The 23,467-nt window shown below is 52.1% G+C and overlaps 1 long non-coding RNA gene across 2 annotated transcripts in view; it reads right to left on the bottom strand.

Moving 5' to 3' along the window:
* Positions 1 to 2,402: 2,402 nt before the first annotated feature.
* LOC122492209 overlaps positions 2,403 to 23,467 on the bottom strand; it is a 124,882-nt gene continuing 103,817 nt past the window's right edge. The window contains exons 3-7 of one of the 2 annotated variants that reach the window (XR_006299578.1): positions 18,348 to 18,447; positions 7,690 to 7,795; positions 5,246 to 5,411; positions 2,806 to 2,901; positions 2,403 to 2,516 (exon numbers count right to left, since the gene is read on the bottom strand). This is a non-coding gene — a long non-coding RNA (uncharacterized LOC122492209). Of the gene's footprint in view, positions 2,517 to 2,805; positions 5,412 to 7,689; positions 7,796 to 18,347; positions 18,448 to 23,467 lie in introns of both variants that reach the window. The other variant, XR_006299577.1, reaches the window with a different exon arrangement.

Genomic DNA, 23,467 nt, shown 5'->3' with positions numbered 1-23,467 from the left:
CAAGGTAAAAGAGTAACCAATTTATTTGAAACGACTGCCCGGAGGGTTTTGTCTTCATAGCATGACATTTTGGAGTCAGGGGTTCCCCAAGTTAGCTGCCAATCATAAATGGCTCTTCACTGCTCAGACACAGGGTGCTGAGCTGCATGGGTAGTCTTTCCCGGTCCCAGCTGTTCTTAATGGAGGTAGCAAATCAAAAGCAGGTCTGACCATGGGTCTAGGGACACCCTGGGTTCCAACCTCTGCTCTAGCAGACATATGCCTCTTACTCCTGGGGAGATGGGGAGGGGGGCAGGCTGCTTCACCTCCCGTTGCCTCCAGTTCTCCTGAAAATGGGGTGCTTGTGAGCTCAGATTAAAGAAATATAAAGCCTTTAAAATTTGCCCTACACTGTGTTAAGAATTTAATAATCATGGGAAAAAACCCAAAACACAAGCCTTTAAATCAGTGGCAAATACCTTACCTTCCAATGTCCCTGCTGGGAGAAAGCAAAGGACGTTCTGGGCATGTTAATTACGATGAAGAAGGGAAGGGTCAGATTTCCACAGTCCAGAACACGTGAGGATTCACTTTTAAAAATCAGAAAAGTGGGTTTAAAACACATTATTTGACGTATAGTCAATGCCCTATTTTTCACACTGCTGTGGATGGCGGGCACGGGCACTCCATTACTGTGCCCTTTTATCATTTGGTACTGAAAGTGGGGTGTCCCCCCGTCTTTCACTGTGTTTTAGTGGTTCTCAAACTTGAGGCACTTCAGAATCCCATAAAGGCTGGTTCACACGCCGAAGGCTGGGCCTCAGCCCAGAGTTTCCGATTCAGCAGGGCTGGGCCGGGGGGGGCGGGGGTGTTGGTACATGGAGGATTTTCAGGTCAAGTTCCCAGGTGAAGCTGATGCTGGTGACATTTTGAGAACCACCGTTTTACTTGATACTAAGTATTTACCCGGAAAATGTCCTTTCTGAACCTGGCTTTCCCCAGAGGCACGGACCGGGGTCAGCAGAGTGGATGTCAAAGTGCATATCAGACCAGTTCCCTGCAGCTCCCAAGTTTCTGGTGGTCTGCAGAGGGGCCCCTTGAGAGAGTCCCCACGGGAATGTGGTAGCAGCAAATGCGGGACCCCCAAGGTAGTTACAAAGGTTCTGAACTCAGAGCTTCGGGTGATGTAGATCACTCAACCAAGGTTTCAGAAGAGGGTGGGGGAATGGGCATTCTAGTTTCTTTTTTAATTTCTTAAAAATTTTATTTTTGAGAGCGAGCGAGCGAGCAGGGGAGGGGCAGAGAGAGAGGGAGACACAGAATCCCAACAGGCTCCAGGCTCTGAGCTGTCGGCACAGAGCCCGACGCGGGGCTCGAACTCACAGACCGCAAGATCATGACCTGAGCCGAAGTCGGACCCTTAACAGATTGAGCCACCCAGGTGTCCTCTTGTTTCTTTCCGGTGGCACAGTCAGGTGGCATCCAGTGTGCTTCAGTGGAGGGTCTGGGATGTTCGGCACGACAGGGAGGCTGTTCTCAGTGAGGCCACGCGCATTTTGGAAAAGGAGCCATAGTGCGGACAGAGGAGTGTAGACCAGGCATAGGGCTTTGCCTGGTGCTAAGCACTGGGCAGACCAGCCGAGGGTCATACCCCCTAGGCCGGCTCTCAGAAGCATGCAGTTCTCAGAGCACATCCATTTGCCTTTGCAGCCTCTGACCTCTGAGGGTAACTGTGCAAGCCTCAAATGAATTCACCAGCTTAACAACAAAATTAAGTCGAACTTCCTCTGCTTCTTGAACAGTTTTCTCTCTCTGGGCTTGACCCCGTTTTTTATTTTATTAGGTTTTTAATCAGGTTCCACTCTGACGTGCTTTTAACAAGGTTAGGATCTAACCTTTTAGAAGGCATAAATAGGGAGAATACTGCCTGGTCTGTCTGACTAAGGACACCAGGGTGGAAGATCTGAGAATGGAGACGGCTTTGCTCGGTCCCTGGGAGCGAGCCCTAGGGACTTCCCTGTTCAGCCCTGTCCCCTTCATTCTGGCTCCCGAGTAGCACGAAGCAGTGGCTCACGGTGTGGACCGTGGGGCCAGACTGCAAGGGTTTGAAGAGCAGTGGTACCAATTGCCAGCAGCCTGGACGGTGTGGTCTCGGGACCCAGCTAATACAATGCTTATGTCACCTGCCCGTTACAAGGAAACCGAGGCAACGAGTAAACGGCTAACTGTACACAAAGTGCTCAGAACAGTCCCTGACACACTGACTCGACTCTGTAAGTGCCTGCTACCATTTTTTCAACGTCACTGAAGGGCACAGACAGACCCAGGGCTCCAGTGGGCAAGAGAGAGAGAGAGAACGTAACCTCGAAGGACCCTCGCATTTACTGAACAAATAGATCGCTGAGCTACTACTCCACGCTGCGCTGGAGGTGCAGGGGTGAATGAAGCTGAATGTCCCTGCCCTCAAGGAGCAGGGGAAGACGCACCCTCAGCGGAGAGTCCCCTGCCTCTCACGACAGCCGTGTGAGAGGAGCGTTCTGAAAAGGCAGAATTCAGCCTGCTGGGTGCGCCCGGCCTCCAGGCTGCGGCGCCGGCCCACAGGAAGCCAGGCTCTGTCGGAAACCCGCAGGAGAGTCAGACATCAGTTACGGGGAGGCTGGCGAGGGCTGGGAGCATTGCGGCCAGAGCTGAGCTGCACAAGGGCCCTGGGCCTGAGGGAGCTCGGTGAGTGTGAGGGGTCTCGAGTCAGGTGTGCCAGAGGGAGGGAGGCTGTGGGGGGAGAGGGGTCTGGCGACCACATGCCGCTCATGGGGTCTAACCACCTACCGTCAGAGTGAGGCCAACTCTTGAAGGAGTTCCAGGCAGGGTGGAGGGATTCACATGACGCAGGCGTGCATCCTGAAGAGGGCATTCTGGCTGCGGCTGCAGAAGGGATGGGGTTGGATGCAGGCTGGAAAGGGTGTGGGGAGACTAAGGGGTGGTTGGGGCTCTGGAGGGCCCCCTGCAGGGCCGTTAACACACTGTCCTTGCCCCCTGCTCGGCAGCCCCCGCCCCAAGATGGTGATGCAAAGGGTGGGCGGTGGGGCCCAGGGCTCGGCCTTTGCCGCCTGCTGACGTTGCCGCTGTGGCCCACGCCGTGAGTGGCGCTGGCCTGGGTTCTCCGGGTGGTAGGGCACTGGGAAGTGGGTGGCTTGTCAGAGACCTGCAGCTGATACGTTTTGAGGAGAAGGCAGGAAGACCTTTCTGAACAACTGGGACTCTTTTAACTCTACGACACTGTCCCAAGCATAACTGAGTACAGGCTTCAGAGATACCACAGCAGTTTGGGGATGGGTGAGGGGGAGAACTTAGCCGAGGCAGCGGACTCAGCTTCTGGAGCTCCGAGGTGCCAGAGACCCAGGGCTGTTCTGCCTGGCCCGGGCTCCACGTAACCTTGTCCTGTGTCGTCCTTCCACCGGGCTGGTTTCCGTCCGGCCCTCTGCTTCCCAGGGGACAGCGGCACAGCACTGAGGTCACATAGAGCCTGGGTTGAGCGGAGTGGCTGTGGACACTCTCCCTGTCCCGCAGAAAGCCAGAGAGATAGACTTCTTCCTTTACTTAGCACTTCGGAAAGGACACCGGCCAACCCAGCCACTCCATCTCTAAACTTGCCCCCTTGGTGCTGAAATACAGTGGCGTCACATGTAAGGTTTACGTTAGGCATAAAAACACATGGACTCTGGAGACCTCCATTGGTTTCCAGCTCTGCCAGGTCCCTACCTGTGAGGTCCTGTGGAAAGAGCCCACCTGTCAGTGCAGGTGACAGGTCACATTACCAGCATGGGAGTGTCAGACAAGTCTACGCCCCGGGAAGGGTCCTCTTGTGCTTGGCTGTCATCCAGCCAAGCTGGGGACACACGCCCGATGGAGAGCCGTGGCACTCTTGCACTCAGACCAAGGCATTTACACTCCGGGGGCCTGGGGCCATCTACAACATAGATGTGCTCCCCATCCGTGCGGCTGCAAGAGGCCTCTGTCTCCCCAGGAGTCTCCCTCGGGGCCACCATCTGTAACTAGGGGTCCCCTCCCCTCCACCTTGCCCTTTTCAAAGCCACCACCCCCACGTATCAAAACCGAGACCCGCGTTCACCCTGTGTGTTCCCGGCACCCAGCAGGAAACGCTCAGTTGAGGGGCCCTCAAGCCCCCCGAGGGGCCAGAACGCCGTCTGTCTCCCAGTGGGAAGCCCGCAGCACGGTCTCCTCTGTGGACGCTAATGCCGTGAGGGCGGCTGTTTCCTTACCAGTGGAGGGGGACACTTGCGCTGGGGGGCAAACAGTCCCGGGCACCTGATTGCGGTGGAGTCCACGCTGCGCACAGGAAGAGCCACAGCCGCGTGCAAGCTGGGCTTCCAGAGGCCCTGGGCGAGCCCCGGGATGAGCCGCCGCAGGGTCCTGGCGGCCGGTGCCTGTGGTGGGGTGTGACCCTGGTGTTGTGAAGTAGCCGTTCTCTGAGTGGCAACGGCCTGATTCACAACACCAGCTGCCCCACCGCACCGTGCCGGGAGGTCGCTGGGGCCGCTGGCGGTGGTGCGGTCGCGTGCTCAGTGCTGCTGGCACGGGGGGAGGGGACAGAGAGCAGCCGTGGGTTAGACGCGAACGCGAGCAGTGTCGACATCTCATCTCCCTCCACCCTCATCCCCTGGGCGTTTCCTGTTTGCCACGTCCTCGGCCAGCCCTCCCATCCCCCGGAGTCATGGGTGGCGTCGGGGGCTCCAAGGAGCCCGGGGCCCCTGGACGCGGACGTACCTGCGCATCGGTGCTTCTCTGGGGGGGCCCTCCTGCCTTCAGCAAGTCCTCGGTGGGAAATACAGCCCCCCACAGCTTGCGCATCCCCGCCCTGGGAGGTGGCTTGGGAACCAGATATTCCTAAGCCAAAGTGGTGAGTCAAGTTTTTTCCTCACTGAAACTTACGTGGCAGGAAGGCAGGGACCCCCAGTTGCTCTGCTGCCACACGCGGAAACCACACTCGCCTCGTGTCCTAAGCAGCGACACTGCCAAGACCCCCTACCTCCGCCCCTTCCATCTGTCCGTCCTCAGACCCCGAAGGCTGCGCGGAGCCGCTCCCTCGTTTACTGAGGGTGACCAGGCTCAGAACGGAATCCTCCAGAGACGGAGAGTCTTTCCGAGTCATCCTCCAAAGGGGGGGAACACATTCCAAGCACAAAGTAGGGGTGATCGCTGAAGATCTGAGGCTGTCACGCAAACCAACAAAAGCCGTGAGACTGACCGAAAGGAAATCGGGTGGTCGTGTGAACCCCGATGAGCCGTCACTGTGCTCTGCCTTTCCACCAGCAGGTGACCCGCCGGGCTGCTCGGCTCTCAGATTCAGCCGGCAGACACGGAGGAGCGTCTCAGCAGTGAAATGACTTTGGAATTCTCGTTTTGGTGTTCGCCTAGGTTTTTATCAGCATTAGGAAATTATGCAACATAAACTGACATGAAAATAGCATTTGAAGCTGAATCCCTATTTCCAGGTGTCGATAAACACTTTTAAATGAATAGCTTCTTTGGCCAAAAATGGCTCCTGCCTGCTGCATGGTTCTTAGTTACCCGATCAAGAAAAATGTTTTCCACTTTCTGCCATCTATCTTGGAACCTGCTTTATTTTAAGGACGCAAAGTTGGCAAGTTCCTAGCACTGGATGTGGCACAGAAGTTCTACCAAAGTTCTTGCCAGAGTTGGGGGAGGCAGAAAGTTTGATAATTCATCAGCCACAGTGGTGCCATGTAAACCACTGTGGCCTTGGAGTTCAGAAGCATCTGAATTTTTATGTCTACTATCGAAGAATCCTGGCTGGGACAGTAGGGCATGATGTCTACACTCGGGCCTCCATGGGCCACAGCACTGCTAAGCTGAGAGTGTCTACTGTGCACGGGCTGCCGCGCCAGGCCCCAGGGTGTGTGTTCAGACTGTCCCTTCCTATTTGTGTTCCCAGGGCCGGTTGCAGAACCTTCTGGGCCTCAGTTTTAGTATCTGCAGAACAGAGTAGTAAGATTGGAAAACCTTGCATACGGCAAACACTTGATATACACGTGTATTCGATAAGCGTTGGCACCAAGTTATGTGGCTGGCTTGCTGAGCTTTGGGTACAGAGACATCCCAAAATTTTTCTGTCCAGTGGATTGTCTTAAAGGCTAACAATCACCCACTCTGAGAATGAGCAAGTTCTAGAAAGTGAGATTAGTTCCTTGTAAAAATAAAGCAGGGGGGACTGTTAATTGCCAGTGCTGAGTGGCCAGAACTTTCAGCAAAGTTAGTGCCCTTTTTTGGCCAAGACTGTGTACGTGGGAAGGTGGTACTGGTACCAAGTTCCTAAAACTGAAACCTGCACAGATTCCTATGAGGGCAAAACATCACGAACCTGGGGACTGGTATTCCTACATCGGAGGGGCAAAAGGAGACTGGGGAATAGGGGAGAAGCTGAGGCCATGGACACAGCTCTCCATAGCCACCTCTTCTTGGTTCTGTCTACAACTCACCAGTGCTCAGGGTGTCAAAGAGAGATAAAAAATGATTGTCTAAAAAAGTAACTTCAGGGGCGCCTGGGTGCCTCAGTCGGTTAAGCGTCCGACTTCAGCTCGGGTCATGATCTCGCGGTCCGTGAGTTCGAGCCCTGCGTCGGGCTCTGTGCTGACGGCTCAGAGCCTGGAGCCTGCTTCAGATTCTGTGCCCCGTTCATGCTCTATCTCTGTCTCAAAAATAAATAAACATTAAAAAAAAAATTAAAAAAAAAAGTAACTTCAAATGCTTGCAAGGAGTTGGCACTGTGCAAGGCAGTCCTGGCCCTCTTTTTTTCCCCTTATCCTTCACTGCCCTCCTCCTCTCCCTCTCGGTTTTTCTAACTTCTCAAATATGCCATATTCTTCCCTACCACAGGGCCTTTGCACAAGCTGCTCCCTTCACCTAGAATCCTCCCTCTCCATTTTGTGTATAGTTTAATACCAAGTCCTCCTTCAGACTTCAACTCCAAAGTCACCTCCTGGACTGACTCCCATCCCCCAGACCAGACTGGACTCCTCGTGACATGCTTCCCAGGCATCTGGGACTCTTCCTTCAAGGCATCTGTTATACAGTGTGCACGACGTCTCTTCCATTCAACTCTAAGCTTGCCATTGGGTCCCCAGCATTGGCCACATGGGGGATGCTGGATTAATACTGGCTGGGTGAATGTATGATTTAAAGGAAGATTCTCGTAGTCCAGTGACTCTGTTGCAAGCATGTAGATGAATCTGTGACATGAATCAAAACGGCACCAAGAACCTGAGGGGCACACACGGTGCTATTTGTAACGAGTGATTTTACATGAATAGATGACTGCGGGACCTAACTCAGCTCCCTGCCTTTAGGCTAACCCCACCCTCATCTACAGGGCATCAGAAGGATTCTCCCAGAGGGTCTGTCTAATCTGGCTGAACCTCCCCAAGGCTCCTTTCGTGCCCCCGATAGAGTCTCAGATCCTAATGCACTTCCCTGCTTGACCCCCGCCCCCCACTTACGGAGGAGGAGTGCCCACAACACACCACGTGGGCATGCTTCCGTGGACTGCATGCCCCTAACCCTTTCTACCCAGTGCACCCCTCTTCCTGCAGTCGGGCTCCAGGGTCAGCCCTCAAGAAGGTCCCCTGGCCCCTTGCAAGCTCTTGACCTGGTGGCATCTAGGATTTTTTGTACCTTTTGCGTCCAGTGTCGTTCCAGGCTTCAGTCCTGTTTTAGGAGACAGTGGTCCCAAGGGCAGAGGCCATTGTGGAGTCACCAGTAGCTGGGATCTGCACGGCACCTGAAACACAAGGGCTTTCAGCTTAGATGTGCTCTCAGTCGGCAACAAAGTCCTGCACAGCTGGGGGGCTGCGGACACCAGTGGGTTAACGATTTGTCCTCACTGCTCCCCATGAATCATCAGTGTCCAGAAAGCCCAATATTTTGCCATCGAATGGCGTTTCTTCATCTCCATGGCCGCCCTGTACCCCCAGTCCTCTCACCAGGACACAACACACACACATCCAACTGTCCCTTTGTGAGTCACTCTTCACTCTGCAGCCTGAGTGATCCTTTTAAAATACGAATCAGAGCGTGTCCCTGCGTTGCTTCAAACACTCGCTCCCTTCCCATCATACCCAGAATAAAATCCAAATTCCCCGCGAATCCCACAGGTGCTGGTGACTCAGCTCCCTCCCTGTGCCTGTCCACCGTCACCTCCCCTCCTCATGGACTTAGCTGCACTCCCTCTCTCCGATCTTGGAACACAAAGATAGACCATATGGTGCCTTCTGAAATTAAAGAAGCAGGCCTTTCCTGTAGACGGAGCATTTTGTGGGCTCAAGAAGGCACCTCTTTCCCTGGGCAGAGACGGAACTGTAACAGGGCGTGTGACCCAGTGAGTGGTTTTGGTCTTCACCGCAACCCCACCTGCCAGAGGGCTGGGGGCTCTAGCGTCATCCGGCCACACTGGAACGGCAAAGCTGGAACCCACCCTGTCCTCTCCCACCTCAGGGCCTTCCTCCCAACTTTCGCCTCCCTAAGGACCTCAACTGCCCCAGGAGCATTTTTCAGGGAATGTAAGATTTCTGGTGTTCCAAAATCCTGCATCGATTTAAACCAAAACCTCTTATCTCGTTACTTTCTACATTGGCCTGCTTATGATCACTGCAGACTTGATAGGGTCAAGCCAGCTGATTGTTTAGTTTAGTTTTGCTTTTTTTAAGTCACATAATGGCCACTCGGTGCTGGCAATCCCAAGTACATGGCATTTATCTAAGCTGTATCACATCAGAGGTCTCAAATCAGCAAACTGTCTCGCCGCCTGGTACTTCTGGGAAAAGATGACAGCAACAGGAACACGGGGGGTTTCCTCATCAACCACCTCCCAGGTTGAACAAGAGTCAACACAAACTCGTTCAGCCTCGGACACCAGCCCTCAGTCTGGCTGGCTCCGTGGGGGGCGGGAGGGGGGCTCAGGGCTCCAACCCCACTCCAGATCCTACTCCAGTCCGTCTGGGAGTGAAGCTCAGGAATCTACCCCCCCCCCCATCCCAGGGACTCTGATAAGCCAGATTTGGGGACCACTGCTTTAAATCCAGGGCTCTGTTAAACACTGACGTTCCTGATGAGCCTCAGAGCAGCAGGAGTCCCATGCGGCTTCAGCATCTTCAGAGGCAAATTCCATCTTGCCCACGTGGCGGGTGCTGCTGATGTCCAGCACCACTGCTCCCACGTACAGAATGTCCTAGGCCTGGGGGCTTCCTCGGGTCAGGAGCGGGAACAGGCGTGTGTCGGCTCGGTGTCAGGGAGCCGACGTCCTCAGGAGCCCCCACCAGCGGCACGACGGAGTTGGTGGACAATACCTTGCTCCCTTGCCCCACAGAGCAGGAGCCTGGTGGACAGCACAAGCCTTATGGGGCCCCTCCCCCCTCACCTCCCCAAATCCAGCTGTGCTTTGGTGTCCGTGTTAAATGGCTGCAAGGGCACCCACGTGCTGAACAGGCGTATCTTACCACGCTCCCATGGTCACTTTCAGCAGGGCGGGCCCAAGGTGAGGGGAACGAGTCACCTGCTCTCAGATGCCGACCCCACTCTTGCAGGAGCAGGACTGTGAGCGCCTCCCGAAATTTTGCATCCTGGGCCTTCTCATTCGCTCACCGTTCTGATGTGCAGGGAGTGAGAATACACAAATCAGGCAAAACAACCCACTCCAAGTAGGTGTTTATTCTAGAGTGTGTCGTACTTATGTTTCTTCATTGCTTTTTCATAGACACTAACCCTCTAAAAGGAAGACCCTTTGGCCCCAAAGCTCCAAGGTATTAGGATCATTCTGCACAGTAAGTAGCCACAGATACTGTCATAAGCGTTTAAGACAGCATGTCTGCTCTAGGACAATGGCAAAAATAAACCCGAATGCAACCTGGGAATTCTGCTCGCTTTAGCCCATCTTGGCTGATGCCGTCCAGGTGGACTTCCAAATAAAAACTCCTGGTTCAAGGAGGGCTGCCTGGCCTGCGGAGCACAGCCCCGGAGTTTATTAGCACAGTTAATATTGCATGCAAATAGATTTCCCCGCTTCTGTCTTGCCAGTCCATTAATTCAGCCCCTTGTCGGCTACATCTTTATCCCTGGCAGGTTAATCCTGCCAAATGCCTTTGCTGGAGCACATGTCACGCTGTGCCTATGTCCAACAATGCAATTTTGCTAATCCTGTGGTCTCAGCTTTGTGGCCCTGTCTGGTCGATCCAACGGTGGAAAAAGTGCACGTGAGGTTTTTTTTGCCAAGATCTTTCTCCTACTCTGGCACCCACCCCTTCCTCTTCCTCTTCTTTATCAATTTTTAAAATTTAAATATGGTTTCAATTAAATGGTCTGAAAGTCAACCACAGTGTTTGGACAGCTGCCACTGCCAACGTCATTCAGCAAGAATGCCGAGGCTCTCAGCGGGCCTCCAGACTCCTTCCGGTAGCTTCGCCCGGCTGCCAGCCGAATGTGACAATGGGAAGGGTTAAACAGGAAAATCTGCGGAGCGTCTCTTCTTTCTCCTAGGTTCTCCAAGGCCTGAAGATGACTCAATGGAGCAAATGCATCTCACCCACCATCTCTGATGCCAACCTCGTTATGGCGCAGTGGGATCGCTAACTTGGATTATGAGGAGGGGTGCACCCCTTCCTGCAACCACCTTTGTCTGCTACGCACCTCACGTGGGGACAGCACCTCCAGGCCCCACAGTGGACCGCTCCTCCTGCCCATGGCCTAGTGGGGTTCAGAACATGGGCTTTATAGTCACATTTGCCCAGGTTCAGATACCAACTGGTCTACTGTCTACCTCTGCAGCAGCTAAGGCACATTGTATCACCTCTCTGGACTCACGTGTCCTCATCTGTACAATGGGCATGACCACAGCAAGAGATACAACTGCTGTGAAGATTCAGTCACTTTGTATACGTTAATCCCAATGAGTGAAGCTGGCACACACACATATGTAGGTTTATCCTGGCACAGATCGTGAAATGTGTCAAAATGGACTGCCATCTGCAGCTCACTATCGAACGTATCCAAAGTGCAGGGTCGAATTCCGCACGGCATGTCTTTTAGGGTCTCCAGATGTAAATTCCACTCTCTGGCCTGCTAGTTACAGAAATCTGGCTCTACGGAGACCTTTGCAAGCGCCCCTGCCGCTGCCCTCTGTGTTATCCCTGGCCGCTGTGGCAGGTGTGAACCGTGTTCCAGGTGGAGGAACAAGGGTCCGTGGTGAGATTCCCAGTGACTCAGTCCTGGCTCTGCTCCCAGCTGACCCTGGGCGAGGCATGCAACCTCTGAGACCCTTCCACCACAAGTGGGAGTGCAGGTTCTACAGTGCAGGGTTATTGCGAGGGTTACGGTCAAAAGCACAGGCCAGCCGGTCGGCAGGCGGCTCAACACGAGCTCAGGGCCCTCGTCATGGCTGGTAAACCACAGACCACCCTGGCTCGTTTCTTTTCCCGAACGCCCTCAGCTGCAGAGTCTCTTCTGCGTAAGTGTGCACTTAGCCTTCCGGTCTGAGCCCTAAGACTTATGAGTGGGTTTTCCTTCTTCATTTACTTTTACTTATCTGATGAAAAAATGCTTTTATCACATAGGTAGGTACCCCTAAGAGAGAGAGAGACAGAGACAGAGAGAGAGAGAGAGAGAGAGAAAGGATTCCCCTAAACAGTTTAAGGCTGTTATAGGAAATACATACATTTCCTCAGGGTGTTTTGCTTTATCTAATGATCCAAATTCAATGGCCATAGGGTGTTTAAAATGCTCTTCAAAGATTAAAAATAATTCATTAAGTCCAGCTGGTACACATATGAGGAGACTGGCATTTTCACTTACTGTTTTGTAGAGTGTTAACTGCCTTTCTTCTTGAAAATAATTTAGCAATCTAAAACAAAAGTCCTTAAAAGAAGTAGAATTGACTTGGATTTTATTCAAGGATTTGAATAGGATTTTATTCAAAGGAAAGAATAAGTATGCAAAGATGTTTAAGCACACTAACTGCAGAGTTACTGAGAGCAAGAAGGAGAAAAATCTAGATGTCCCAAAGTTATTGGTTAAACAACTATGCAGCAATTTAAAATGAGGACAGTGGGGTGTCTGAGTGGCTCAGCTGGTTAAACATCGGACTCTTAATTTTGGCTCAGGTCATGATCTCAGTCACAGTTTGTAGGTTCAAGCCCTGCCTCGGGCTCTGCTCTGAAAACGCAGAGCCTGCCTGAGATCCCCCCTCCTCTCTCTGCCCCTCTCCCATGCGCGCTCTCTCACTCTCTCTCTCAAAATAAGTAAACTTAAAAAGTAAACTGAGGAAAGAATACGTATATGACAGCGTGTGGGGAAAAGGCAGTTCCACGTGTGCTGACCGTCCTGTGCGTAGGAACAAGTGGTGTTTGAATGACGGCGTGTATGTGTAGGTTTCAAACTGCCCCTGTGTTTGGACAAAGCTGATGTGCACTCTGATGTGAGCACTTAGACACTTGCGTGGTAACGTCGAGAGCAGAGGGCTAACCCTGTTTGGTCCTGATGCATCAAGACAGGGCTTTGCTCTTGATGTAACTACCGAGAAGAGCTATCGCCTCCCTTGGCAACGAGGCCCCAGCCACCACCTATTCTTCCCAGATCCTGCTGGATCTTCTAGTAAATTAAGTCCAGTCATTAGTGGAGGGCTTCCTGTGTACCCACGACCAGACCTGACACTTCACATTCATTACCTGGTTGAGGTGAGAGAGGACTGTTTCACCAATTTCCTACTTTAAGAAAACGGAGAAATAAAAGTACTAAATTATTAAAATAAAGTAAAATGGAGACTCGGAAACCACAACTAATTTACCCAGCAAGTGGCCGCACAGCCCTGGTGTGAGCCCAGAGCTGCTGGCTCTCGGGGCCCTTAGGCTACAAAATACACGTCTGGAATGATCCCAGTTCTTCTGCTGGCATCTGAGTCAAGGTAGACCTCCTGAATTAGCAACTCTCTTTCGCATTTATTTGTTCCAAGTTGCAGCTATGCCAAATGCAATGTGTTTCCTTTTCATTTTAGTCGTTCACAAATCCTGTACTTAAGTTTCGAGGGGGGTGAGGAGAATATGGCACAAATCCCCCACAAAACCCCAAGACTCTTCTTCTGCAAACATTAGGAAATTCTAGCATCCAGCACGCTCCAGCGATTCATTAGAAAAATCCTGTATACCTCAAGTCCGCTGCACAGATCTTAATCCGGTTTTCGCTTGCCAATCTCTTGAATGGGTTTGTAACACTTCACGTGATTCAAACACGATGGAATGGTGCCATTTGCAGAATGAGCAGTTGTGACTCTCTGGCCTCCGTGGCTCCGACAAGGCCACGGAGGCACAGCCGTGTGTCGCCTTGGTGAGAACTCCTGCTGAGCGGGCAGTCCGCGTAGCCTGGGTCTCGAGGCAGTCATGCTTACCCAGCAGAATGCAAACGTCCTCGAGCTCTGCTTACCGCACAAGAGGCAGCACCGGCTTCCTGTTACATTTCCTCTGGCAGGATCGATCCCACATCCCAGCCAGACCCGGGGCCCCCGCTGGCGAGTAACCTCACAGAGGCGAAGCGCCTCCCTGCACTGGACTGCTGGAGCTGAGTGCAGGGAGGGGCTGAGGGGCTGGAATGAAGGCCGGGAGCAGAACTGTAAGCACATGACGTGTCTGAGGAGGCCGCTCCCTGCCATGTGCTGCAGGAAGCTTTTTTTAGTGGTGGAATCACTGCCAGAAAATCCACTTTTGCCATGCACGCTACTTAGCATCATGGAGGGAGTTTATGATTTCTTCTTTTCTACGGTGAGAATAGTTAGTGGTGCTTCCCTGCCCTCCCCCCCCCCCCCAATTCCTTTTTAGCTAAGTGAAAGTTGGCTGCATCCAGGATCTGTGGTGGCTCTAGGGACGTACTCAGCACTCACTTCCTGTCAGAGGGATAGAGAGTGCTCAGATTTCTCTAGAAGATTTAACTGACAATCACATGATTTAAAGAGGCCTGTTCTTGACTTTGCTCTTGGGACTCTGCTTTTGTAATTCTTCACTGAATTTGAAGATGCTTGAAGGCTGCTGGCATTTTTTTTTTTCTAAGTTGGGGTCATCTCATTTACTAGGTTTGTCTCAGAGGGGTGTGAGAGGATGTGACCCAGGGAGGTGAAAGTCCACACGCCTTCGGCAGAGGTGGATGCGACTTCCCTGAGACACTAAGAGTTTCCAAAAGGGTTGTCAGCTCCTTGTCTTTCCTAAATGATGCGGCTTGTAACTATTTTAGGATCCAAGCAAAAGGCAGAAAACCCTTGCTCTAAAGAATCCCTCTACACAGAAGCCTCTGCTGATACAAAAACCACCTAAGGAGTGACTTCGAGAGAAGAAGGAAGTTTCTTCCTTAAAAGGCAGTTTCCTCCATACCTTAAAGACCACGTTCGCGGCACATTTCATTTTCGGGCCATGCCCGTTGTATAAAGAGAAGTCCATCTGCATTTATCTCTGAAAAGGGATTTCTTTTGAAAAAGGACCTCCCTCCCCGGCAAGCCCCGAAGACATATTGACAACAGGAGGATTAAGACACAACGACAATAGGGGGATTATTTCCTAACCTGGTGTGTGACAAACGCCTATTAATAAACGAACAAGCCGGTCCTGTCTCCGTTTTCTCTCAAACACAAAGCCCCATCGCCCAGTGACCAGAGCCAAGGCGTGCACGGAGTCGCTGAGCTCTCTCCCCGTCCTGCCGCTGGCCCAGGACCCGGCAGAGGCCCCCCCCCCCCCCCGCCTGCCTGAGCACCCCCGGCCCCGACGGAGGTGGCCGTGCAGAGGGCCGGCCCTGTCACCCCGGGCAGGTGGGTGCTCTCCGCAACTGTGTGTCCCTCCTGCTGTCTCGCCTCCTGTCATTTCTGTGGCAGGCGACGATGTTTCTTGCCGGACAAAACATATGTTGGAGAAGCTTGACCAAGCAGCTTTTTCTCAAGGAAAAACGGAAGCTGTTGTCTGAAAACCCCGACCGGCGCGTTGAGGCTTCAAAGGCCTGGCTGGGCAGTTCTGGTTCTCAGCAGAGACCTCCGTGTTTCGGGAAGTCCTGCTCCCTCCCACAATTCCTGGCCTCTGTCACACCAGCTTTGCGTTCTCTTCTCTCCAGGACGTCTCCCAAGAGACGATCTCTGAGAAAATGCAGCAACTCACGCAGTCTTGGAGGAAGAGAATGTCTTAATGAAAGGCGGCTTAACCCAGGAGCAAGGGGAGGTTCTGCTGGACGGAACGAGCTACCTGTACACGAGCACCAAACGCTCCGGAGAAGATAACGGCAACCGGCTTGGGAGAGCGATGAGTCACCACCCGTCCTGCGCGCGCAGCCCTCAGGTGGGGACATACTGGCACACACAGCACACCTGGGCTCGCCCACCTGTGATGGCCGGCTGCAGCGTCATGCACACAGTCTGTTAGGAGACCAGCCAGCCGCCGTTTAGAGATCACTAGCAAAATCGAAGGACAAATCACGAGTCTGAATCTTTCTGTGGTTACTAACAGCTTCCGGGGGCTGGGAGCAGTCGCCTCCTGGAGGGTCCACTCCCCCAGATTCCAGGCCTAGGCACATCACCGGCATGACTTTTGTAGTGTGCCATTATCGGAGTAGCCCAGGGACCCACCGCTGTTAGCCCCGGGAGGAGCCCCAGATCAGCTGGATTTGGGAATTCCTGTGGAACTCTGGGCCCTGGTGCCACACCTCTGAGTCCTGGGGGCAGGGACAGCTTTCTTGCAAGTGAAGGGGCTCACACGCCTGGGGTAGGGGCTTACTCAGAGGAATAGGAAGGTGGGACGGACCAAGGCAGAGGGTAGAATTCAGGGGGGTCCGTGCAACTTCCTTGGCAACACCATTTAAAAAAAATTCTTTGGGGGCGCCTGGGTGGCGCAGTTGGTTAAGCGTCCGACTTCAGCCAGGTCACGATCTCGCGGTCCGTGAGTTCGAGCCCCGCGTCAGGCTCTGGGCTGATGGCTCGGAGCCTGGAGCCTGTTTCCGATTCTGTGTCTCCCTCTCTCTCTGCCCCTCCCCCGTTCATGCTCTGTCTCTCTCTGTCCCAAAAATAAATAAAAAACGTTGAAAAAAAAAATTAAAAAAAAAATAAAAAAAATTCTTTGTATAATGATTTACGGATGAAGCTGAATGAGGAATACTTAGACAAATATCCCGGAAACTTCAAATAAAGCACTTCTGAAACCCTAGGTATCTTAATGTGCGTGAAGATACTGTGAGAAGAGGTCCATCCAGGACATGGAAAGATCAAGAGCCCCCACCCCTGTGGATGTGGATGCCGTGGAAAGGTGGATGTGAGCATGGACACAAGATGCAGCCCAACCCTCACAGCTGTGGCCCCATCTGACTTCGCTGCATCCAACAGCCGTATGTCCACATGCTTTCACACCCTGTGCCTCAGTTAAAAAAAATTTTTTTTTAATGTCTATTTATTTTTGAGAGAGAGAGTGAGAGAGTGAGTGCATGAACAGGGGAGGGGCAGAGAGAGAGAGAGAGAGAGAGAGTGACAGAATTCAACGCAGGCTCCAGCCTCTTAGCTGTCAGCACAGAGCCCAACACGGGGCTCGAACCCAAGAACCGTGGGATCATGACCTGAGCGGAAGTCAGACGCTTAACCAACTGAGCCACCCAGGTGCACCCCCCACCCAAAATTTTTTTTGATGTTTATTTTTGAAGGAGAGAGACAGTGTGTGAGCAGGGGAGGGGCACAGGGAGAGGGAGACACAAAATTCGAAGCAGGCTCCAGGCTCTGAGCGGTCAGCACGGAGACCGACATGGGGCTCGAACTCACCAACTGCGAGATCATGACCTGAGCTGAAATCGGATGCTTAACCATCTGAGCCATCCGGGAGCCCCTGTGCCTCAGTCTGCTTACCGCTAACATGGGAATAACAATACTCTTGAGCCCCCAAATTGGACATCATGTGTCTTGCCCACAGCCAGGCTGCAGCCAATGCAGAACGCCTCGTCAGAAGGCACAAAATAAATCCTGCTGACCTGCAGGTACTGCTGAGCTTCTCCATCCTTATTCTGGACACAACACAGGATGTCCAGCTTCCTTCATTCTACAAAAAATTCCAGAAAATTGTCACCCTCATACTCACTCAACTACAGACTTAGCAAAGGTAACCTTGGGACTCAGCTGAATTTCACGGGGGCTGGCTTTCTTTACACCACAGGAGGCCCACCTTATCGTTCATTTGCTGTCTTAAGTCTGGGCTGGAAAATTTTGGGAGGGGTGGTGGGCACGACTGGCAGGGAATTCTCCCCTGCACTCGCGTATTTTTTAAGACACACTGACAGGGTGCAGCTAACATCACAACACCTTCAAGTGCCTCTTAGCTCTCATTTGACGCAATGCTTCTAGAGGCATGCTTTGATGGGTCTTTCAAGCCTGGATGGCAAGAGGATGAAGAGTTTCCTGTTTCAAGGCCCAGGCACTCTCCTCCTTCCCTCCTCTCCTCACCCCCAATTCTCATTCTTAGAAAGACAACAAAATAAAAACCAGGTAGGGTGACAACACAATACTCTTTAGACAAAGCACCAAGCCCACAACCTAGCTGATGCCATTCCTCTGTCCCCTCACTCTCAGAGGCAACAGTCTGGGGGCAGAGGAGGAGAAGGGAGGGCTTTCAAGGGAAGCCGAAGAGAAAGGCCTGGAAAGAGAAGAGCCTCCGCAAAGCTTGTCTTCTCGGTCAAAGATCCACCCTGACTTCTGCTCCTCTTGTCCTCAAAAGCACCATGATGGATCGCAGTTTGTCCTCACGTTGCCGATAGGGAAAACTGAGATAGTGGGTCTTAAAGCAAACTTTTCCGGGAGCAGCCTATTTATCTTTACAAAAATTGCAGGCTGGTAGGGGCTAGACGTACTTTGTGAACACTCTTAACTTGACTCTGAAGCAAATTTTGCTTCATACTCAATGCTTTTTATTTCCTTTACTCCCACAATGGTTTCAGACCAGCAAGGTGAAGGGGTAATGAAAAATGGCAGCTTGTCCACTGGCAAACATTTCCAAACACCACCTCTACTACCTTTTCCAGCTTATAGAACCATGGACAGCTTATGGAGGTGTAGGAGATAATGGGGGAGCCCTGGAGTCAGAAGGTGAGGGTTATCATCACTTACTGCTGTATGACCCTGGGGCACTCACTCATCTATCCCAAGCTCCAGCTGCATCACGAAGAACACGGAACTGGATTATTATAATTGAACGAGACAAGATGTCCACGTGAGGCTTTGCCATTTACGAAATCCACCCCCTCGGCCCCCACCAATGCCTAAGTACATTTAACTGTAAAACACTGCTCACCTTTTGTGGTTGCATCTGAGTGTCTGACCACCGAGTACTCATCAAGTAGAGGGCAGTGTGGCTGCAGTTCAGAGGGGACTCCCACAGAGAGCCTGGATACCTGGGACGGAAGGGTAAAGGTCAATGAGACAGATTGCCAACGACTGGCTGACAGTTTCCTCATCGGTAAAATAGGAACTAGAATAACACTTCTCCTCCTTGGCTTTAAGAAGGAAGAAGAGGTAATCCACAGGCTCAACAAATATTCACGGCCGTCATCATCACCATCATCACCATCATTGGCAACTCATCAACATGCACCTTAAGATCACAGAAATAACCCAAATGCCACGGTGGGGAGGTCCTACAGAGCTCTGTCTTAGGGAGCCCTGGAGGAGTGATGCACACTTGGGAGCCTTCCTTCTACATAACGCCCCTGGACTCAGAGTTCATTAAGCCAAAGGATAATAAGCATGGTGGTCGAACCCATTATGTTCTTGGAAGTGTTTTTCTCCAATATCAAACATTAGGAAGAAAAATTAAAAAGGGCCAAAGTAGAGGCATCCAGTTGATTCACGGCCAAGGTGGGCAACACGGTGTTCAGGTGTTTCTATTGTCAGATCACAGAAAAATAATGGAGAAAGGAAACATTATACAATTGATGTTGGTAGGAGAGCTGGACGGCAATATTGAGAAAACACTCTGATGCGCATGAGGTAACTGTGCCCTTGTCCCTGGAGGTTAAGTGCTGTCCTTCGTTTCTGCCACACACTGACCCCACCATCCCCACTGAAATCAGGGGCAGGGTCCCCACCAGCATGCCTAGCCTACAGAGCTGGCCACCACACAGCTCTCCAAGGCAGCGCGTGCTGCCTCCCTACCATATTTCTCACGGCCTCAGCAGAGTGTCCCCTGAGCCTACTCTGGGGATGGTGAGGAAGTGGGTGTGGGGGGCACACGTGATGAGTCTACTCCAACCTCCCAGCCTTCCTAAGCCTTTGGTTCCTCCCTTCTGCATTATGCTAGGGAAGTTCTAGAACCTTACTGAATACAGAACCATTGAGTCCAACTTACAGCCAGTCAGCAAAGAAATCTTTTAGAGCCACTTCCAACTGCTTGAGCTAAAACACATAAATTCAGAATTTCTCTATTCTACCCTCCTTAGTCTAACACCCTTAGAATCCATTCGCGGACATTTCTCAGGCTTTCATCAAAATATAATTCAGCAAAATCTTACAATCCTTTTGGAGGAATGTCCCTCCTGGGCTCTCCCCACTCCTGGGCCTTGGGGACCCGATGCCACTCTGCCCACCCCATGGAGGTGGGGTCTCGGCTGAGGCAGGGCTCCCGGACCCCACCTCTTTCTGCTTCCCTAGTTACCTCCAGTGCTTTCCACTTGTGGAGACTGTTCTTTAGGAAGCAAAATTTGCTGACTGAGGTGCTCAGTTCTATGTTGGTGTTTTGCCGGGGATTTCACTTTGATTGTGGAATTAAAGAGTCCTTCTGATCATGAAAGGGTCTCAGAGGAATGAGCCTGAGGAAATGCCCTGGAGTTCTCTGGCCTGATAGTCCTGCTTTTCAGAATTTCCTCTCAAACTGTCTTTTGCAGCCGGGGCCTCGGGCCTCGATAGTCACCTCCCAGCACCATACGCTCCCCCCTCTCTCTTCCCTCCCAATGTCAAAACATCGTGAACTGTTATCAAAAAACAGACCGATTTCAGGTCTGCTGAGGAGGGACAGAGATGTCTGGACAAGCTGGCACAGCTTCTGGAATGCCACCTTTTCCCAAGCCTGACTGCTGGGTAGTCCAGGCGCCCTCCGCACCTCTCCAAGACCCCTGGGGAGGAAGGTATCATGGCCCCAGTTTTTTGTGTGAGGAAACGGAGACGTGGCCTCACCTGAGTGCTCCCCCACATCTATATGTGCCCCAGGTGACTGAGAGGGGAGAGAATAATGCATGCCTCTGGATCCTGGAGGGGAGTGAGGTGAGGAGGGAGAAGGGGCTCTGGGTCAGGCACGAGGGAGAACCTGGGCTCTGGCCACAGACCTCCAGACCCCCACATTGTCAGAAGGCTGCGCCCTTCCTTCTCTGGACGATTGGCAATGAGCCTACTCTCCACGGCTTTTCCAAATTCCCGGGAGGCAGAAGGGAGACCGACTTGGGCCATTCCCTTTATTTCTGCTTTAGAAGCACCTCCTTAAACTTCAGTTTTGAAAAGCCTGGAATTGGCAGTAAAATGGGCCTTTCAGATTATCTAAGAACTTAAAAACTTAACTGCTTCTGAAATGCACTTGAGAAAGCACAGGCTTCCTACAGGCAAAGCAATCCTCTATGTAGACTCAGCTTTCGGACATCTCGTGTGACACTTTCAGACTAGTTACTGACCCAAAGGAAACAAGGTTAAAACTTTCAGCACCAGTATATAAGTACAGTGAGAGTGACTTAGCAAGTAAGCTCAATTCTGAGTTATATTGGGAAACTTTCTGAAAAATAAGGCTTTGGTAAGACAGCTGGGCCCTGGGGTCAGACAGAGGCTTGATTCCTCTCTCTTGGGAAAGTCGTGTGGGCTCCAGGCTCTTCAGGGCAAAATGGGAAAGGTGACCCCCACCCCCCGCCAGAGTTTGATTGCGGGTCCGATCCAGACACGCGCAGGATGTAAACACTACTGGCTCACGTGAAAACGGTTGAGCCCGACACATCTGGTTTTATTTTCCTTGCCCTTGGGACTCACCTAGGTCACAGGAAGAGAATCTTGTTTCCACATGTCCCAAGCATTCCCGCACGAGTTCCCTTCTGATTCAGCGAGTGTCTTTCTGAGTCTAAGAAGACTGGGTTGGGCACTACCAGATTTGGTAACCAGTGATTTCAAAACAAAAACAAAACAAGCACAGACCACGTAAGCACCAAAGTCGAATTAATCAGCTGGCCTCTGCTACCTTGAAGGGAAAACCAATTCAACCCGCTGGACTCTGAACGGGGACACTTCCTTCACAATCACTCCTGGACAGAGAGAAGTGTCGTTACCTACACAACCAGAAAACCAGCCAGCAACCTTCAGTTAAAGCTCCTCTTCTGAACAATGAGGGGGTAGGTAGTGAAACCGAATCCTCCCAATCGCGCTGAAGAAAGGATCTTCATGAGGAAGGTGAGGACCTAAGTCCCTGGGGGACAGAACTCCGCTGGTGCTCGTTTTGTCCTGCTCTTCAAATTCACCCCCCACTGGGGCTTCAGGATGCAAAGCTGCAAGGGCAGCGACGTGCAGGGAGAAACGAGAGAACAGGACTCAGCCTGTGGGTTCTGCGGTGTCTGGTTTCTGTCAGGACAGGGCCGAGGAGGAAGGGGACCGACTCAGGTACGACTGTCGAGACCTGCGGGAAAGACGTCAGCCGGACCAGAGGCTTGGCCCCAGCAATGCAGCTGCCCCCTTCCTTCCCACGGAAACAGAATCTGCCTGACGAAGCATCTGGAATGCACACAACTCCTCCTCTGAGCCGACTCAGCTCTGGAAATCATCTTTGATGCTTTGAGCCTCATTAACAACAAAGGGTCACCTTATCTCGGCCTGATTTTGTCTTTGGTTCACTTTCAATTTGGGTTGTCATGAACCGAATCAGTCAGAAAGGGATTATGGAAGAATCTTCCCTGTCCCTCCTCTCTCCACACACAGACGGCCCCCCCCATCCTGTCCCCCATCCCTTAGTCCTTGCTGCTGTGACTAAATCTATAAGCGCACAAGTGCCATTAACTGACATTCATCAAAACATTCTCCATTGTTCGCAGACGTGAGCGGCCGAGAGGTGGAAATTACTTGGCATTTCATTTTAATCTGTATTGAAGACTTGCCTGACAAAACATATTAAGTGTAAGAATTGCCAGCTTGGGAATGAAGCTATGTTTATGGTTCACCCCGTATTTTTCTTTCCTAAAGGAAAGGAAATGACACTTCCCCATCCCTCCCAACCTTCTGCAGCTCACCGGCCCCCACCCCACCGTCATCTTCCACGAAACCTTAACGTTTAATTTTCCTTCATGAGTGAAGCTTTTGTCGGTGGTGTCAGTAAAATTATCACAAACACCCTGCCTCTGTGCCGGCGTCTGAGATTAAAAACACCAACAAGCAAACACCAACAAAACCCAAGCGACTCCGCCTTTCATTCGGTGTTATCGGCGGCATCTCCCAGGGGAAGGTCCGTTGTGGCGTCTGACTAACTGCAGACCACATGAGCTGTGCGTTTCTCTGCAGAGACTGTCCCCTAACGCTTCTGACAAAGAATGGATGCCATGCTAATGGATGCGCATAATTACCAAGGGACAACGACTCTCCCTGCCGGATTGGGACAGTCGCCATTGCCACGCGGCATGTAGAGTGCGGGCCACTAAGGTTCGTTTTCGCCGGATCCTCCCTCAGGTTGACACTTGGATCTTTCAGGATGCTTCCACACCGTATCAGAAATAGATAACTAAAGAAGTAAATAAATAAATAAAAATGAAGGCTCTCAGAGATGGAGCGTTATTTTTTCTTTTCTTTTTTTTTTTTTTTTTTTTTTTTTTTAATTTTTGCTCTGGTCCGTCTCCCTGGATTAGTTAGGAGGCTGCCTTGGGGCGAGGCATAGCGTGAGCGGCCCACACTCTCTGTGCTGCCGCCGGCCCAGGTCAGGCACAGGGATCCGGGAGAAGGAGAATCTGTAGCAGACCTGTGCAATGGAGGCTGGGGGGGGGGGGCGGGGTGGGAATCTGGGTCAGCAGGGACTCACAGGGACACTTCGGCTTCATTTACCAACCTCCCGATGCTGCAGAGTGCGGCTGTCCGGGTGTGAGGAGGGTAGAGAAGCCCTCCGTGCTGCGTCGTGTTTTACGGTGATTGGATCTGCACCCGGGGCCGTTTCAGAGTTCTGCTTCTTGGTGAACTTTCTGTTTCCAAGCTTCTGGCTTGGCTTGGCTGAGCTTGGTGAGGGTCAGGTGGACCAAAGTCTCTCCAGAGAGGCCTCTGTTGTCCCCCATCTTGGCTGATGTTCATTTCAGCCCTTCCCCCGGCCTCTGCCATTCCCAGGATTTTGGAATCAGGAGTTGAGAGCAGAGGAAAGGAAAGGAGAGAAACACTTCATGTCCTCCCTTCGTGTCCTCAGCCAGCGCTTCTCCG

This window comes from Prionailurus bengalensis, chromosome C2 (assembly GCF_016509475.1).
Source record: "Prionailurus bengalensis isolate Pbe53 chromosome C2, Fcat_Pben_1.1_paternal_pri, whole genome shotgun sequence".
In the NCBI taxonomy this organism is placed as follows: domain Eukaryota; kingdom Metazoa; phylum Chordata; class Mammalia; order Carnivora; family Felidae; genus Prionailurus; species Prionailurus bengalensis.
This window is presented reverse-complemented; position numbering and strand designations above follow the sequence as displayed.